Consider the following 12,563-nt stretch of genomic DNA (forward strand, 5'->3'; position numbering starts at 1 on the left):
TGAGAAAAAAGCATTATTTTACACTTTGGCTATTCAAAAATAGCAGATCTACAAGCTCGTAGCGCGGCACCGAGTGCCGCGCTACGAGCTTGTAGATCTGCTATTTTTGAGAAATCGTGAAAATGTGTGCCAATCTTGGAATATATATTGTTTTAAAGCGAACATTTTTAACTCAAATCTTTGCTTCTGGGGGGTCCCTGGAACAAAATATTTTGAGATGGGGGTCCTCGGCCAAATACACATCATTTTGGGGGTCCTTGACATGAAAAAAGCTTGAGAACCAATGATTATAGCTACATAAGTTTTTGCTTTTTTAAATGTTAGGATTTAGAGGACGTTTTTAGAATCCCCAGAAGTAAAGATTTGAGTTGCAAATGTTCGCTTAAAAAAATATACATTAAAAGATTTGGCGATTTTTCAAAAATAGCTGATTTACAAGCTTGTAGATCTACTATTTTTGAATAGCCCAAAAATGACGCACAGATGCGTTCCAGGTCTTATCGCGTTAAAAACCCCTTTGTGGGATATGACAGCAACTGGCACACAGGCTCAGCAGAAGGAGGGAGTTCTGTGTGGTAACAGCCCTCGATCACTTCGCTGGAAAAGTATCCTCCTCTCTGCATGAACTGTCTTTCCCCTTGGTGTGTGAGAGAGAGAGAGGGCGAGGCGGCGACTCTTCTGGGGAAACGCGTTAACGTGTAGGAGCATGCACACACACACACACACACACACACACACACACACACACCTCAGTCTGTATTATACCTAACGCCCGACACCTGGGGTAATAATGCGGGAGGAGGGAACCACATGTGTGGTGTTGGTGTGGTGTGGTGTCTGTGGTTTTTCCCAGGGCTGGAATATGAGCTTTATTAAAAAAAGGAGAATTATATGCCTCTCTCTCTCTCTCTTATCAGGGCTGTCACACCATCATGAGAGTTGAGTTTAATTTAGTTTAACCCGTTTAGACCTGGAACGCCTATACGTTGTTACACCTTTCAGTCCGGGAACACCTTTGAGTAACATTAGCTGTTAAACTGTATTATAGCAACATACTTTTGGGGGGGATTTTTTTTATTAAAGTCTGAACTTTTTCAGAAGTTTTTAAAAGGCGTTTTTAGAATGGGCCTCAGGTTTAAATGGCTTAAAAGATCATTTGTTTTAGATGAATTGGCATGATAGTAATTGCAGTTAACGAAATGTCTTTTTGCTGTTCATTTCATGCCACTATTCTAGTATAAGCAAGCAGAGTGCTTCATCATGATTAAACTTTAAATAAACACACATACACCTCAAAAGAGGAGACATTATTGGCATTGAACACTGAAACATTACATTGCTGGTATGCGTTTGCCTTTTAGGCTTTGTAAACTAAAACAGCTGAACCGTGAATATAATGTCAGAAATAACAATTTAACTATATTATTGAAATATAGACATTACTGACAATGACAGGTATAAATAATCAAAATAAACAATGTAGCATACTATGACCAAAACAGGCCGGGTTCTTGTCCACAACTACAGCCAATCATGCTCCTCCTCACTGGGCTAGACCATTGGTTGTCAAAGTGGGGTCCGGGGGACCCCCAGGGGTCCTTGGGGGGTACCAGGGGGTCACCAGTAAAAAAAATAAAAATAAAGCATTATATACTTTGGCTATTAAAAAATAGCAGATATACAAGCTCATAGCGCGTCACCGAGTGCCGCGCTATGAGCTTGTAGATCTGCTTTTTTTTTTAAATCTTGAAAAATGTGTGCAAACATTTCAATCTTTTTTTTACAAGGCAACATTTTTAACACAAATCTTTGCTTCTGGGGGTTCCTGGCGCAACATATTTTCCGGTGGGGGTCCGCGGCCACATACATATCAATTTGGGGGTCCTTGACATGAAAAAAAAGTTGCGAGAACCACTGGTCTAGACTCCAGGCAAGGAAGGTCGACCTTATCCGGGCACAAGGAGAAGACGTCCTCCCCGTGACCCTCCTAACAGCAACATCAACAACACACAGCTTCACTGACTTACAATCCACAAGTAATGAACAAGTGATGAGTAACGTCCTTCTATCCAGCCCAGGCACAGATAGTCAGTCCATGCTGCAGTGGAAAAAAGGATTTTTTATGGCTGACCCATAACCATTAGAAAGAGAATAAACTTGAAGAGCGTAATTAACTGTTTGTCGATAGCATTGAATCGTTTGCTCATAAGGCAAGGACACCTAGACGGCTGCTCAGGTCTGCCTGTCAAGGATGGGAAAGATATTGGATTCTCAAATCTGACATTTCGTTGCTTTTTGTGTTTTTTTATTTGTTTTGATTAATGCCCTAGTTGATCATACTGGAGCGACACACAAGAGCACCAAAAGTCGCAGATCCACAAGCTCGAAGCCGAACAGAAATGTGATTTTTATTCATAATGTTCCAATGTTCAATGACGGAGACGCAATTAAGCCATTAAGACCGGGACAAATCAGTGTCATTTTAGATTTGAGCTATTATTTTATGCTTTGGCTATTCAAAAATAGCAGATCTACAAGCTCGAGCTTGTAGATCTGCTATTTTTGAATTTTATATTTCTATTTTTTTGTAGATCTGCTATTTTTGATTATTTTTTTTGAAAAAGCTTGAACATTTGTGAAAATCTTTGAATATATATATTCATTTCAAAGCGAACATTCGTAACTCAAATCTTTGCTTCTGGAGGTTCCCTGGAACAAAATATCTTACAAATGTTCATTTTGAAAATATACATATATATATATATATATATTCAAAGATTTGAGAGAAAAAAATCACGATAAAAAAAAAATAGCAGATCTACAAGCTCGTAGCGCAAAGAAATAGCCCAAAGAAATCTAAAATGACGCAGACAGATACGTTCCCGGATTGAATGGGTTAAAAAGCGTTAATCGCAATTATTTGAGCGTCAAATGAATGGTCAAGTAAAATGACAGAATCCGTGACTAGCCCTACTACACACACTGGCTGCAGTGCTATTGGACTCAGGAATATCAAAACACTCTCTGGTCTGAGACGCCGGGGAGGAGAAAGAAAACCTGAGTCCCCAAAAAAAACCAATAGCTTGAATTATTCAGAGTCCTCCACTAGATCAAATTTCCCCGCCAAGACCTTTATCCGGTCTGAGGGAGCAAGAGTACCACAGTTTTAGAAGGGGAGGGGGGGAGAGGGGGGGGTAATATTAACAGGTTGACATTTGAGTGTGCCAAAGGGCCACACACTTTAAAAATGCAGCGCTGCCTGTGCCGAGCAGAGCAGAGCGGAGCGGAGCGCGGGCCAATGCCGGGGCCGCGCGATCACTTTACCTTTAACCCATTAAGACCTGGAACGCATCTGTGTCACTTTTTGATTTGAGCAAAAAAAAGGCTTATTTTACACTTTGGGCTATTCAAAAATAGCAGATCTACAAGCTCGTAGCGCGGCATCGAGTGCCGCGCTACGAGCTTGTAGATCCTTTTAAATCATGAAAATGTGTGCAAATCTTTGAATGTATACTATTTATTTTAAAGCGAACATTTTTAACTCAAATCTTTGCTTCTGGGGGGTCCCTGGAACAACATATTGTGATGGGGATCGGCAGGAAAATTGACAAGAAAAAGTTTGAGCACCACTGATATAGCAACAGTAGTTTTAACGAAAAACTAAGACATTTTGTTGAGACAGTTACAAATGTTCGCTTTTAAAAAAAGTATTTATTCAAAGATTTGCACGCATTTTCGCGATTCTTCCACCAAAATAGCAGATCTACAAGCTCGTAGCGCGGCACTCGGTGCCGCGCTACGAGCTTGTAGATCTGCTATTTTTGAATAGCCCAAACAATTCTAAAAAATGACACCGATGCGTTCGCGGGTCTGAATGGATTAATTCACCGGCGCGTGCCTCCGAGATGAATAATTCAACAACTTTGCAGCTTGCACTGTGTGGTCTTTGAGGAGGAACTCCACTCGCTCCAGAACATGCCACGCCACAAAAACACAATCACACACAACGCTTACATTTATATTCCTGTCTGGCGTTTGGCTCACATTCTCATCCACACAGTAGTGTGGGGGTGTGGGTGAGCGAGCAGGTGGGTGGCTGCTCTCTCAGTGTCCTGCTCAAGGACACACCGTTGCCGGCGAGAAGACGAACGCTGGCTGTCGCGCTGGGATTTGAACCGGGGAAACCTCCAGCTTACAGGACACAGTCTTGCCAGCAGACAGACCTCGCGGGGCTAAATGTATTAGAATAGGGCTGCAATTGTTTATTTTCTCAGCGATTGTCGCTTACTTTTTCGATTCATCTTAATCATTCGAAAAAGTATGTTTTTTTTATATATAATTACTTTCATTTTCAACTAAATCGATTGGTCTGATTAACCACTTAAGCCCTATCTTTTACTTTGTTGTACAAGTGCTGCACAAAACAGTTAAAATAGCTCATCTACAAGCTCACAACGCGTTGCGTCGCATCGCAACATGTTTGTTTGTATGTCTGCTATTTTCACTATTGTTTTAATATCATTTTATTAAAATTGATTATCAATATTTTTTTTGTATTAACCCATTTAGACATGAGGCCGATTCTAAAAACGCCTTCAAAATCCTGACCTAAGTTTTCTGAAAAACTTCAAATATTTATTCAAAAATCACAAAATATGTATGTTGCTATATACTGTACATAGCAACAACAACCCCAAAAGGGGGTTCCCGTCCGGAAAAAGTATAGTAACAAAAAGGGGTTCCCGCCCAAAATGGGTTAAAAAAATCGATTAGTTAGATTAACCGCTGCACCCTTGATTTCAAAAATCAGCTGGCAGAAGAACTGGCCACGCTGAGAATATTCCGGAACATGACTATGCCATAAGCATAACATCCACTGCAAAAAATCTAACTCTGAACCCTATGAGCCGAACCATCTGAAAATGTGGGTTACTGTGCCAAAAAGACAGGGCCAAGCGAAGTAGCACATCTTTCATAGAACGGTTATTCATTTCCCAGAACAGTCACACATGCCTTGCGGGGTAATATTCACCAGATCTAATCTATTTAAAAAATAAAGAAAAGAAATCCAGCATCATCAGCTTCAAACTCAAGCTGAGAAGTACCTGTGAATTGAGGCGCTACGCAACCGCTCTTATTAAAGTCCTCATTAGTGGAGTACTCTCTCTCTCTCTCTCTCTCTCTCTATCTCTGAGAGCCTTCGTTTCCCTTCTTCCAGCCACCCACGCACGTGCACTCTCACATGCACAGTTGAAGAGACGGGCGATAGCTAAGAGTTTATTAACCCTTTGAGACCGATTTCTTTGGGCTATTCAAAAATAGCAGATCTACAAGCTCGCAGCGCGGCACCGAGTGCCGCGCTACGAGCTTGTAGGTCTGCTATTTTTGAAGAATCGTGACAATGTGTGCAAATCTTTGAATGTATATATTTAAAGCGATTTTTTTAACTCCAATGTATGCTTCTGGGGGGGTCCCTGGAACAAAACGTTTTGGCAGTCAAATACATATGGTTTTGGGGGTCCTTGACATGAAGAAAAGTTTGAGAACCATTGATTAAAGCAACATAGGATTTAGAAAACATTTGTAGAATCCCCCAGAAGCGGGCGCCCCGCTGGCCTAGCGGTCCGGGCGCAAACCACATAGATTGGTAAACCAGTCTCACAGCGTGTCGCGGGTTCGACTCCCAATCCCCGGCGGCCTTTTGCTGTGTGTCACCCCACCCCCCATCTCTCTCCCCATTTCCTGTCAGCCTACTTTCCTCTCAAATAAAGGCAGAAAAATTCACACAAATTCTCACGATAAAAAATAAATAAATAGCCGATCTACAAGAGTGCCGCGCTATGCGCTTGTAGATCTGCTATTTTTGAATAGCCAAAAGCAATCTAAAAAACGACCCAGATGCTTTCCCCCCGGGTCTTAATGGGTTAAACGTCCAGCTACTCCTTGCAGCAACTCCAAACAACTCCGCTCCCATTGTGTCTGTGTGATCCGGTGGAAACGGTGAAGCCTGACTCATACTCGCTTGCGTTATGTCTCGCGCCGAAAATAGCCGATCTACAAGCTCACAGGTGGAGCTTCGTAGATCGGCTATTTTCGGGTGCAAGGCACCGGCGCACACTGGTGGAAAAAGTACTCAAATGTTTTACTTAAGTAAAAGTGTAGAAGTAGAAGTAGAAGTACTCCGTTACAAGTGAAAGTCCGGAATTCAAAATTTATAAAAGTAAAAAAAGTATTGGTATCAAAAATTTAAAGTACCAAAAGTACTAAAATGTTTGAAACTAGCAGATCTACAAGCTCACAACGCGTCGCGATGCGACGCGTTGTGAGCTTGTAGATCTGCTAGTTTCAAATAGCCTATGTATAAAATAGGGCTAAAGTGGTTAATGTGTGTTTCATAAGACCATAATTTATATCTGAAAAGTAACTAAAGTTTTCAAATAATTGTAGTGGACTAAAAGTACAAAAATGTGCCTCTGAGATGTAGTGGAGTAGAAGTAAAACTTAAGTATTGGAAATTGGAAATACTCAAGTAAAGTACAAAAGACCTCAAAATCGTACTTTTAAGTACAGTACTTAAGTAAATGTACTTAGTTACATTACACCAATGCCGGCGCACAGCTAAGTATAAACCAGGCGTGATTGAGATGCTGCCAGCTTTGAGACAGAAGGTGGGATTTTGGCGACACATCCTGTTAAAAAAAAAAGAAAAAGGGCCCACGTCTTTTCTCGTTCTCTGTCTGGAACATCCTCCTCTCTTTCAGACAAAACACACGGCGGAGGCCTGGACTTCCTCAAAACGGTGGCTCAGGTACAATAAACGCTTCTCCAAATGGATTAGACCCACGGCCAAAGCCCGAGCCTTTTTTTGTCCGTCCCAGCAGACAACGTTTTTTTTTTTTGGCTGGGACTCCGTTTTTCCCTCTCCCTCATATCGTGGATTGTCTGGGAGCATTTTTCACTTTTTTTTTGTGTCTTGGAGTAGACTAGGCTCTGTGCCGCTCAGATGCATCATGCAAAAACCCCGTTTCCAGGAGGATTTACAGCGTCTTCCTCCGGTATTAAATATTTTATGACATGAAACATAGTTGTCGGAATCCTCCAGGGGAGAAGTGCATGTTTTCTGTCTAGGTGCCATTGCTACACTGACTGTGCTACTACTCCAAAATGTTATGAAGAAACTATCTGACAGGCCCGACCAGACAGCCCACAGTTAATCCATTAAGAGCGGGAAAGCATCGGTGTCATTTTAACATTTTTTTGGGCTATTCAAAAAAAATAGCAGATCTACAAGCTCACAGCGCGGCATGTGAGCTTGTATTTCTGCTATTTTTGAAAAAATCGTGCAATTATTTGAATATATATATTTTTTAAAGGGATCATTTGTAACTCAAATCTTTGCTTCATGAGGGAGATTCAGGAGGTCCCTGCTGGAACTAAATATTTTGAGATGGGGGTCCGCGGCCAAATACATATCATTTTGGGGGTCCTTGACATGAACAAGTTTAGAACCACTGATATAGAAACATACTTTTTTTTTTTAACTGTAGGATTTAGACATTTAAGACATTATGTAGAATCCCCAGAAGCAAAGATTTGAGTTACAAATGTTTGCTTTAAAAATATATATATATTCAAAGATTTGCACACGTGTTCACGATTTCTCAAAAATAGCAGATCTACAAGCTCGTAGCGCGGCACTCGGTGCCGCGCTATGAGCTTGTAAATCTGCTATTTTTGAATAGCCAAATAAATCTAAAAGTTATTTCCCGGTCTAAATGGGTTAAAATGGTATCCAAAAAGGATGAAGGAGAGGGCCATCTGAAAGTGTAATTACACTCTCACTATACCCTGAGATAGGCGTTATGCATTAAAAGATAATTCGGCATGGCAATAATATCATCCACAAGCAGGAGGGAGAAAGCAGCATTAATAAGAATATGGAAGGCCAGGATGGATTCTAGTCACAAACACCATCAGACTGGCCTTATTAGGCAAAACCTCCCTAAAGCCTGAGTTATGTAGTATACCAGTATGATTTACTTAATAATATATTATGTTATTAACCCAATAAAGACCTGAGGCCGATTCTACAAATGCCTTCCTTCTAAGTCAGTACGTAGTTCTCTGAATTATTCGTGCCAAGGACCCCCAAACTGATTGGCTATATATTTGCCCGGAGACCCCCATCTGAAAGTTGTTTGTGCCAGGGAGACCCCAGAAGAGTCCAAATTAATCATTTTTCAAACACTTTCAAGATGTTTCAAACATGTTAAAAAATAGCAGATGTACAAGCTCGCATCGCGGCTTTCATCGCATGCACAAATTGACACGCTGTGAGCTTGTAAATCTGCTATTTTTTTTAATGGCCAACGCTAAAATCTAAAATGACACAGATGCTTTGCCGGTTTTAATGGGTTAAGTAAATAATACTTAAGAGTCACAGGAGTACATTTAAAAAAAAAACCTGCATCTCATGCAGAACCCAAACAAAGTCTTTCTTTGGATTAGGTGGTCCTTCATATTGGGACAATAACAAAAACAGTAGGCGTAGGGTTTGTCAGCAGTTGGCATAGAACGCCCATCCTCAGAAACACTACAATACAGTAGAGTCCAACCCAATGCCAGTTTTTGGAGTTCGATGTCGATGGTGATTTTCCAAAAATAAATAAGTCAAATATCGAACGGGCCCTATTAAATATGTGTCTGGTCTGATAGCTGCCTGCCACCCAGAAACAGTTGGCTCCCTCGTTGCAAACAAAGGGTCCACACAACACAGTTAACACCCCGGGGGAGAGTGAAGCTACGGTGGGCCAATAAGACGCTATTCCTTTAGTCAACAGCAAACAATAATACCCGTTTCACTTTTCTGCCACACACACACACTACCACAGAGTAACACTTTCACAGTGTTAAGAGATATGGAGCAGGTACGCACACACTGCATACAAGCTGCTACTATGTACACACAAGAGTTACACACTTTATAATGAGATGCACAGCCACACACTAATGCCCTACACGCTTAATTGGACCTCAAAGGAGTCCAATGCTCCATATATCCACCATGACCCACTATGCACGCACAGCAGCCATAATGGAAAGAAATTGAGCCCCTTTCCTTACTTCACAGGTGTTACCAATGATTCTAATCAAGGCTCTGTTCCATTTAGTGTAGCACAGTGGTTCTCAAATCTTTTTTCATTTCAAGGACCCCCCATAACTCTTGAGAGCGTCCATTTGTACACTCTCAAGAGTTACACACCTGTAAGGGGCCATTTGGAACGTCCTCAAGGATGAGGGTCCCTGGACCACACTTTGAGACCCACTGGTGTAGCACTCTGTTTGACCTGAATGGAACACAACCTTAAAAAGGTATGGTAAGTGATATGTTTAAGTACTATATTTTGATAGTAATCATTGCTACGGAGCGTTTGTTCGGTCACAGGGGTCTCTCCAGCTCTTTAGTTAACAGAATATAGTCAGGTAGGTGACAACATTTAAGCCAATCAGGAGAGAGCTCTGAAAATGCTTTTTTCTGTTTAATAAAGAGCTGGAGAGACATGGGAGACTTCTTTTACTGAACAAACACTCTATAGCAATGAGTACTATCAGAATATAGAGCTATTTAACACTTATTTTAACCAAAGTAAATCACTTACACTACCTTTAATTAGCATCATTGGTAAAAAAAACTGTAGGGAAGAGAGGAAGTGGCCCGATTCCTTTCCAATATGGCTGCTGTGCACGTAGCCAATTAAGGGATGCCTTTTGTTACTTACGATTCTCTGTCCGTCTCTCTGTCTAGGCCACACTGGGGTCTTGTCCGGTCCAGGCCCCTACGTTAAAGGGCGGCGTCTATCCTGCACAAACACACAGAGACAGAGAGAGAGAGAGCCGTCAGTACATGTGTTAAGTAATCTCAGGTCATCATCACAGAGCAAACATGCCATGGGGGGGCCATCTGGAACGAGACGAGAGGAAAACGAGGGGGTCTGAGGCATGGACCGGGATCGGGCTGGGCGATATATCGTTGTTGTTGGGCAGAAACCTCCATATTCTAACATTTTTTGGTAAATTAATACCCTATTTGATCATACTACAGCGTCACTCAAAAGTATCAAAAGGAAGCAGATCCACAAGCTCGAAGCGCGGTGCTGAGCTTGTAGATCTGTTTTTTTTTTTATGCTGAAAAGTAACGGTTTTGGACATAATGAGGTGTCCACCCGACAGAGACGATATCGATTATCAATATCGTGATGCGAGACTGACTAGACAGCATCTGAGATTGTGGATATCGTTATGTTGTGATATGACATAAGAACTGTCTTTCATCGTTCATCATTTAAGCCCTATTTTATAGTTTTAAAAATGTTTAAAAATGTCCATAAATAGCATAAACAGCCATTCTACAGGAATTGAGAGCTTGTAGATCAGCTAGTATTTATGCTATTTTTGAAAATATTTGAACAATTATATCATCATCACAATACGATATATGTTTTTTATTAACTCATTCTGTGCCAATGACGTCTTTTGACGTCTATTAAAAAATGTAAAAAAAGAGGTACTTGTTTAAAATATTGTGAAAGTTGAATGTGGCAGTATCGCCCAGCCCAAGACAGAGAGAGTGTGTGTGTGTGTGTGTGTGTGTGTGTGTGTGTGTGTGTGTGTGTGTGTGTGTGTCTGTGTGTCTGTGTGTCTGTGTGTGTGTGTGTGTGTGTGTGTGCGTGTGTGTGTGTGTGTGTGTGTGTGCGCGCGCATACGCGCATGTTGTGTGAACATGTGCTTATGTGTGCAGGGATCTCAAATGGCTATCCCCTAAAAAAAAACACACACAGAACACTCAGCAGTTTTCCCACAGAGCTGCCAACAGACATCATCATGTCTGCTATAGTCTCAGAGTCAGGCATCAAATAAAAACAGCACACACACACACACACACAGGACCAAGGACAGGACAGGGTGTATGTGTAGAGCACAGAGCCCAGAGCACAAATAAAACATGATGTCCAAACCAGACATGGAGAGACACACACATTGGAAAGCGCCAGGAATACAGAAGAGAGAACCGGTGGAATCGTTTGTTGAGATCTACACCGCTCCAAAGTGATGCATGACCCCGGGGGAGGGGAGGGGGGGGGGGGGGGTCCTAAACCTTTCAGCTCAATTTCTTCCCCTGCCCCGGGACCCAAACTTAACAAAAATACATTTATGAATTAACCACATAACCCATTAAGACCTGAGGCCGATTTTTAAAAAAAAATCTAAATCCAAACTCAAAGATTTGCACAAATTTTCACGATTTTACAAAAATAATTCCACAAGATTCAAAAAGCAGATCTACAAGCTCGTAGCGCGGCACTCGGTGCCGCGCTACGAGCTTGTAGATCTGCTTTTTGAATAGCCTAAAGAAATCAAAAAATGACACAGATGCGTTCCCGGTCTTAATGGGTTAAACCATTTACAAGCTCACAACGCGTAGATCTGCTAATTTTAACTATTTTGTTAACATTATTTGTTTTAATTATTATTATTTAGTGTTTTTATTCTAAATGTTTTTTTTGGGGGAAAAAAGTCATTTATTTTTTTATTTGCATCTTTTAAAATAATTAAATAACTAACGTACCAAACGTAAAAAAAGAGGAATGTTTACTTGTGACCCATAAAAAGTGGGTCCCCACCCATTGTTTGAGGAAAAACTGATTACACCACAAACCAGATGCAAACATACTGCACCTAATACTAGGATCACGCAGGTTTTACAAACATCAAATTCAAGCACTTTTCCAACAACTTCCTAAGTCCTGTATAGTAGGGGGACAGGTTTTTTTTCCTTCCAGTAGCTCCATTTCACTGTCATCCATTGCCATATACACTGTTCCCATCCATTTCACTTACAAAAGAATGATGCCCAATTATCCTCTCCCCACTTTTTTTCTGATTTTAACCCATTGAGACCTGAAGCCGATTCTACACGTCTCCTAAATCCCAACAGTTTTCTGAAAATCGTATGTTTCTATATCAGTGGTGCTCAATCTTTTTCATGTCAAGGACCCCCAAAATGATGTGTTTTTGGCCGCGGACCCTCATCAAAACATTTTGTTCCAGGGACCCCCCAGAAGCAACGATTTGAGTTAAAAATGTTTGCTTTAAAAATATATATATATTCAAAGATTTGCACACATTTTCACGAATTTAAAAAAATAGCAGATCTACAAGCTCGTAGCGCGGCACTCGGTGCCGCGCTATGAGCTTGTATATCTGCTATTTTTGAATAGCCCAAAGTGTAAAATAATGCTTTTTAGCTCAAATCTAAAAATACACAGTTCCAGGTCTTAATGGGTTAACAGCTAGACTACAACCACAAAAGCATTTTCCATTTATTTTCAAGGATTTACTGGCAATTGCATGAATGTGTTGTAACCCGGAGAGTAGTGTGTGTGAGAGTGCTTCAGAAAGGCAGCTCATTCCATCTGGCGGGGTTTTTTATTCTCCAAGTTAGACAATTCAATTACATGGCAGCAACATTATGTGCATCAAACGCGCATTCGGTATGAGTCACT

The 12,563-nt window shown here is 41.1% G+C and overlaps 1 protein-coding gene across 1 annotated transcript in view; it reads right to left on the minus strand.

Annotated features, from left to right (window-relative positions):
• fbxw7 (F-box and WD repeat domain containing 7) overlaps positions 1-12,563 on the minus strand; it is a 265,796-nt gene that overhangs the window by 203,088 nt on the left and 50,145 nt on the right. Inside the window, exon 2 of the mRNA XM_084084724.1 lies at positions 9,780-9,860. The gene's annotated coding sequence lies outside the window, so the exon portion shown is untranslated. The remainder of the gene's footprint in view (positions 1-9,779; positions 9,861-12,563) is intronic.

Source organism: Gymnoscopelus microlampas, assembly GCF_963454915.1.
Source record: "Gymnoscopelus microlampas genome assembly, chromosome: 2".
Lineage (NCBI taxonomy): Eukaryota > Metazoa > Chordata > Actinopteri > Myctophiformes > Myctophidae > Gymnoscopelus > Gymnoscopelus microlampas.